Source organism: Ranitomeya variabilis, chromosome 3, assembly GCF_051348905.1.
Source record: "Ranitomeya variabilis isolate aRanVar5 chromosome 3, aRanVar5.hap1, whole genome shotgun sequence".
Taxonomy (NCBI): Eukaryota; Metazoa; Chordata; class Amphibia; order Anura; family Dendrobatidae; genus Ranitomeya; species Ranitomeya variabilis.
In genome coordinates, this window is record NC_135234.1 from 405620230 (window position 1) to 405628256 (window position 8027).

Genomic DNA, 8027 nt, shown 5'->3' on the forward strand with positions numbered 1-8027 from the left:
TGGGGGGTTCTTGGGGAGCAACATTTCTCTTCGTCACTCTCTTCCATTTGGCAAGGTGTACAGAACAACTTGAAGGTGATGGAAGATGGATACAAACGCATGGCTGATAAAAAACGTATTCCAGATCTGGACCTTTGTGTGAATTACTTTGTGTAGTTGTCCATCAGAAACATTAAGTTGAAGATTACTTCCTGGAAACTTGGTCCCAGGTTCGTTGGTCTGTATAAGATAACTGGTGTCATTAATCCGGTGGCTTTTCATCTTGAGTTGCCACTGGCACTTTAAATCCACAATGTTTTTCATAGGTCATTGCGCAAAAAATATATGGCATTGTCTGAACCGGTACCTTTACTTCTGCCTCTGGTCGTGGTAAATGGCAATTTAGAATGAATTTCAGGCTGCTACAATTGTCAATTCTTGTCTTGTCCATCGCTTTCTCCAGTACTTGATGCATTGGAAAGGTTATGGTCCAGAGGAGAGATCATGGGTACCCACATTCGAAGTTAATAACAGTAGATTAATTCGAGCTTTCCATATAATACATGAGGGTCCTGAGGCCCCCAGTAGAGGGGGGTACTATTTTGAATGTGCAACATTCTGCTGGGACCTGTGGTGCATCTGAGATTAGAAGATTGCAGCATTTAGCTGAACACAGGTCCTCTTTAAATCTACATGGCCATTCATGAGTTAACAGTTTTTTTGCAGCATGGAAATGGATTAGAGTTCCTTGTGCTGTAACTGTGCTGCTTATTGGAACTACATCCTTCCATTATATAAACCTGTGAATGGCTTCCTTCCATGCAAACAATAAAATCTTCATTCTGTTTTTGGCTACATTGGGGAAGGTGGTCTGGAGAGTCACTTTTGTTGTTTTGAGTGTTGTTGCATGCAGTTTGCTGTGCATAACACTTCCTACCCCTTTTTGGCGTTACTGTGTTCCCATGTTTATCCTGTGTGCCTTTCGTTTGATTTTGCCTTGGGTTTTTTTACTGTCTGTCCAGCTGGTGGTACCCTTGTTCTCCTGCCCCTTTCTTCCTTGGTATTTTGTAACAGTACAGACAGGTACAAGAACCGGCCAACTCCACCTTCACGAGTAACTCCGGGCTAAGGGATAGGACTAGGACTTCCCTAATTTAGGGACAGTATAGGGTCCCTCTGCCCTGGCAATCCTACGGTCAAAGAATGACATAGTGCCATGGGTAGTTAACTTCTTGATTATGGTGCACACAGCAGCATCAAGATCTCTGGAGATTGACTTGTAACCTTGAAATTGTTGATATTTTTCAACAATTTTGGTTTTCAAATACTCAGTTTTCTTCTTTGTGTTTTGCATGCACGTGGCACTCACAGAAACAGAATGTAAAGAGTGAATCAACGATTCTCCTTTTTATATGGTTGGAGGTGTGATCTTCACATTGCCCATACCTGTTACTTGCCACGGGTGAGTTTGAATAACCATCAAATTCTTGAAACATAGTTGTTTACCCACAATTTTGGAAAGATGCCAACAATTTTGTCTGGCCTATTTTTGTTTTTTTTGTGAAATTTTGTCTAATTTGTCTTTTTTTCTGTTTTTTTTTTTTCGTGTTATTCCAACACACACAAAGGAAATAAACATGTATTATGTGACAAAAAATGTGTAATTGCAATAATTTCCTGGGAGAAATATTTTATTTTCTGGAACAATTTCAATGGCGCCAGCACATTCAGCCATGACTATATATGTTTTTGTTGCAAACTCTCCAGACGATTTGTGGCTAGGAGGAGTTGTTACAAAGATGAAATAAGTTATCAATGACTTACGAAAGCTGTAAGTCGCAATCTATAACTGTACTTTATTGTCTTCATATGCTCTGTAAAACCAGTATCTACCACTATATGGTCATCATATGGCAGTAATATTGGTCTTGGTCTTTGTGTAGTCTATTTTTTTAGTAACAGCATGGTCATTTGTTGATGTTCTCATTTCCCAGTATGGTTAGGATACCCACACCATAGTTGTAAACATAGTTACCTAGGTTTGGGGCTCATTCAGAAGTGCTTTGATCCCTCGTCCTTCCTGCAATGCTTTCATCCACCCATCCTGAACCTTTAGCTACGGCTCTGAATAGAAGTATAACTAAGAATTTGTTGAATAGAATCTCAGTAAATACCATATATTTACCATACGAGTTTTATTGCTGTTTGGTTATGTTGAATTGCTTGTTAACATATTGAATTTTATTTTTCCATTAAACAGAAATAACCTAAGGCTAATATCTGTAGAAAACCCTGCTATATAAACTCCAAAATAAAGCAATGATTTTGAATACAAATGTGGACTGGAAAAGTGTAAAGTAGCTAGCAATCATTTGCTGCCAAGCTGGGCCCTCTGCAGACCATAGTGCCTAACTACAGCTGTCCAATGTTGTAGAAACATGAAAAAGACTAACCGTCATTTTAATTTTTATTTCATAAATAAATAATTTGCATGAACATAAGCAACTTTGTAATACATCTTATCAGAGAAATTAGCTTCCTTCTCTGCCAAAACTGATCAGTCACTATTCAAAATTCTCAATTCTAAGGTGAAATCTGTGTTCAGTGAAGACAGACTTTCCCATTACTGAGATAGGAGATGACAGCTGCTACTGATAGGATTCTGTCTAAGGCAGCAGGGGGAAGAAAAGGGAGGAGCTCTGCTCTGTAGCTCCTCCCTCCTCTCATTTACATAGAATCGTATCTGTAGCACCTACCATCTCCTATCTCAGTCTTCACTGAATACAGATTTTACCTCTGAAATGAGAATTTTGATAATGACTGATCCATTTTTCCAGAGAAAGAAGAACATTTTTGTGATACAACGTATTACAAAGTTGGTTACATTCATGTGTACTGTTGATTTATGAAATAAAAATTAGAACGATGTTTACGCTTTAAGTGTTGATATTATCTTTTAAGGTTCACTAAGCAGTCTACAAACTGATAATATATTCTGTACATGTGTAGTTTTCTTACACATTTTCAGTTAGAATCAGGGCCGGACTGGGACTAAAATTCAGCCCTGGCATTTGAAGTCACACAGGCCCACTTGTCACATGGTGACTGTATAATATCTTTGTACACTTGTAGGCTACAAGAAGTGAGGGGAGTGTAACACGACTATATAACATATAATTACAGCTGTATCCAGCATTACAGCTCAGCCCCCATAGAATGTAACGCAGCCAGCCCCCATAGAATGTAATACAGCCAGCCCCCATAGACTATAATACAGCACAGCCCCATAGAATGTAATGCTGCACAGCCCCCATAGAATGTAATACAGCACAGCCCCCATAGAATGTAATACAGCCAGCCCCCATAGACTATAATACAGCACAGCCCCATAGAATGTAATGCTGCACAGCCCCCATAGAATGTAATGCAGCACAGCCCCCATAGAATGTAATGCAGCACAGCCCCATAGAATGTAATACAGCCAGCCCCCATAGAATGTAATACAGCCAGCCCCCATAGAATGTAATGCAGCACAGCCCCCATAGAATGTAATGCAGCACAGCCCCATAGAATGTAATACAGCCAGCCCCCATAGAATGTAATACAGCCAGCCCCCATAGAATGTAATGCAGCACAGCCCCCATAGAATGTAATGCAGCACAGCCCCCATAGAATGTAATGCAGCACAGCCCCCATAGAATGTAATGCAGCACAGCCCCCATAGACTATAATACAGCACAGCCCCATAGAATGTAATGCTGCACAGCCCCCATAGAATGTAATACAGCACAGCCCCCATAGAATGTAATACAGCCAGCCCCCATAGACTATAATACAGCACAGCCCCATAGAATGTAATGCTGCACAGCCCCCATAGAATGTAATGCAGCACAGCCCCCATAGAATGTAATGCAGCACAGCCCCATAGAATGTAATACAGCCAGCCCCCATAGAATGTAATACAGCCAGCCCCCATAGAATGTAATGCAGCACAGCCCCCATAGAATGTAATGCAGCACAGCCCCATAGAATGTAATACAGCCAGCCCCCATAGAATGTAATACAGCCAGCCCCCATAGAATGTAATGCAGCACAGCCCCCATAGAAAGTAATGCAGCACAGCCCCCATAGAATGTAATGCAGCACAGCCCCCATAGAATGTAATGCAGCACAGCCCCCATAGAATGTAATGCAGCACAGCCCCATAGAATGTAATACAGCCAGCCCCCATAGAATGTAATGCAGCACAGCCCCCATAGAATGTAATGCAGCACAGCCCCCATAGAATGTAATGCAGCACAGCCCCCATAGAATGTAATGCAGCACAGCCCCCATAGAATGTAATGCAGCACAGCCCCATAGAATGTAATACAGCCAGCCCCCATAGAATGTAATGCAGCACAGCCCCATAGAATATAATGCAGCACAGGCCCATAGAATATAATGCAGCACAGGCCCATAGAATGGAATGCAGCACAGGCCCATAGAATGGAATGCAGCACAGGCCCATAGAATACAATGCAGCACAGGCCCATAGAATATAATGCAGCAGAGGCCCATAGAATGGAATGCAGCCAGCCCCATAGAATATAATGCAGCAGAGGCCCATAGAATGGAATGCAGCCAGCCCCATAGAATATAATGCAGCAGAGGCCCATAGAATGGAATGCAGCACAGGCCCATAGAAAACAATGCAGCACAGGCCCATAGAATGGAATGCAGCACAGCCCCATAGAATATAATGCAGCACAGGCCCATAGAATATAATGCAGCACAGGCCCATAGAATGGAATGCAGCACAGGCCCATAGAATGGAATGCAGCACAGGCCCATAGAATACAATGCAGCACAGGCCCATAGAATATAATGCAGCAGAGGCCCATAGAATGGAATGCAGCCAGCCCCATAGAATATAATGCAGCAGAGGCCCATAGAATGGAATGCAGCCAGCCCCATAGAATATAATGCAGCAGAGGCCCATAGAATGGAATGCAGCACAGGCCCATAGAAAACAATGCAGCACAGGCCCATAGAATGGAATGCAGCACAGCCCCATAGAATATAATGCAGCACAGGCCCATAGAATATAATGCAGCACAGGCCCATAGAATGGAATGCAGCACAGCCCCCCCCCCCCCCCCCAATAGCTCCACAATCCAGTCATCACTCATTGATAAAAAAAAAAAAAAAAAACACTCTACTCACCTTTCCTCCTGCCCCGCGCTGCTCTGGCTCTGGTCTCAGCAGTCGCAGTCTGCCCGCCCGGTCACACAGCAGGTGCGCGATGATATGACGTCATCGTGCACCCGCAGTGTCAGCGGCAGGCAGAGCGGGGAATGATGGGAGAGGGGGCGTCAGCGGACGCTCTCTCCTCCATAGTTGAATGCGGGGCCGGGAGTGCGCCGACAGCGGGGAGAGTGTGCCGACAGCGGCACACTCGAGCGGCCCACTACTGCCACCGGCCCTTCTGGCATTTGCCAGAACTGCCCGATGGCCAGTCCGGCCCTGGTTAGAATGCATTATAAGTAACATACAGCATCTTATCTGCTAATTTCATTACAAGAGGCACAGGCCATTTTGTTTACTTTAAATGTAGTATTCACATATTAGTTTATTGATGCAGTACGTTCACAAGGCTATGCCATTAATTAACCCTTAAGGACCAGGGGTATTTCCATTTTTGCGTTTCCACTTTTGCTTCCCTTTTTCCCATGGCCATATAGTTTTTATTTTTTGGTCAAAATGGCCATGTGAGGGCTTTTTTTTTGTAGGATGAGTTGTACTTTTGAATGGCGCCATTGGTTTTACCATGTAGTGTACTCAAAAACTGGAAAAAAAATTCCAAGTGCGGTGAAATTGCAGAAAAAGTGCAATCCCACACTTGTTTTTTGTTTGGCTTTTTTACTAGGTTCACTAAATGCTAAAAGTGAACTGCAATTATGATTCTCCAGGTCATTATGAGTTCATAGACACCAAACATGTCTAGGTTCTTTTTATCTAAGTGGTGAAAAAAAATTCCAAACTTTCCAGACTACTCAGGTGTCTTCACTAGGCATAGCATAATACAAAATCTAAAGTGTCACAAATTTATACACAACAGGACACAGGATAGTGGAGTAAATATGACAAGTGACCTGAAGCAGAACAATCACTATGGGAGTGGGAGACTCAATTGTGGCTGTATATATTGGAACAGTTCATAGATAAGGAGTGTGAAGGTTTTATTGTCCTGTGATTGAGGTGTGCTCCATGATTGTGATACCCCCAAATGGTCTGACATTCCTTAGTTGATATATAAAAACTTACATCCATGTGACACATTCATTCCTGCACTGTTGTCTTGAGTTTGTAGTCCAAAATCTTTCTGTCTGTTTTAGATTTGAACTTACCTTCCTTCAAGTTTAATATTAAAATACAAATTTCATTTATCAATATCAAAACCCCAAAGTTCCTCACATATATAGGGCACAGTGGTATAAAAAAAAACATTAACCACTTTACCCCCTAAGGGTGGTTTGCATGTTAATGATTAGGACAATTTTTACAATTCTGACCCCTGTCCCTTTATGGGGAAATAACTCTGGAACGCTTTCATGGATCCCAGTGATTCCGACATGTTTTCTCATGACATATTGTACTTCATGTTAGTGTTAAAATTTCTTTGATATGACTTGCGTTTATTTCTGAAAAAAACAGAAATTTGGCGAAATTTTGAAAATGTCGCAATTTTCTAACTTTGAATTTTCATGCCCTTAAATCACAGAGATATGTCACATAAAATACTTAATAAGCAACATTTCCCACATGTTTACTTTACATCAGCACAATTTTGGAACCAAAATTTTTTTTGTTAGGAAGTTATAAGCAATTCACAGAAACCCCCCCCAAAAAATGCTAAAAGATACCTTTATTATCTTATATGTTAAAAACTAGTGTACACAAAACCATCACCATAGAAATTTTAGCACTTGAATAGAAAAGACCTAGGGAGGTGCCTGTCCCTTATCGCCTATCACTTATCAAAACCCTACCTGACAGCGGAGGTTGGCACCCTAGACCTGCGCAATGGCGCCCCCGCTCACCGTCGACTGTCCCTACTATCCTAACACTCCCTATGAGGGGAGGAGTAGAAATGTATATGTATATAATACTAGCAGATAGGGGCCAAATAGAGGATGAGGACTGTCCCTTAATCTGGCCCTGCCTAACAGTGGAGGTTGGCACCCTAGACATGCGCAATAGATTAATATCAGGGCCACATATAGCTTCAGTGTAAGGTGTTAAAATGTAAGACCTTGGTGAACCATGGGGGAAGGGGGAAGGGGGGAAGGGGGATCTTGCAATTGGGATTTGCAGGAGTTGTTGTAATCAACAAAGTGCCAATGTTGCACAGTTTTAATCTAAATATCTCAATAGAAAAAGAGGCACAAGATGTTGATTGTGCCAAAACAGTTACCCTGGATGATAAAGATATATTGCACAATGCCACACAGTGGTATTGAAACAGGCCACTGATTATGTACAAGCGTTCATATAGAAAGAAACCTGCATCCCATAAGAACCAGGTTCACACATTTTTAGTAGAACCAAAAATAGATCTACATAGATCAGTCTCTCAGACTCTAAAGCTCATAAATCCATAGATAGGCATGAATAAATCAGTCTCACAAATTCACAAACTCTAGAACTCATAGTTCCATAGATAGGCATACAGAAGTCAGTCTCCTAAACTCAACGCGTTTCTCCTCCCAAAAGAGGTTCATCAGGAGTATATTCACATATTACCAGAGACCGCTACTTAGCTTGTTGTATTAGTTGTCCATAACGATACAGGACGTCAGCACGTCGGGTGTATACCCTCCAGATGAAGTGCCTATGGTCAAGTGTCCAAAACGCCCCAAATAAAGACTCACATGATTATTAGATTGAACACACCTGAATAATTCGGCGTGCATACCATGTGCTGAAGGGCTATAATCGCCGCCCCCCACACATACATAGGGATCCACCATGTCATAACAGCGCTCCACCTACCGCAACTGTTCATC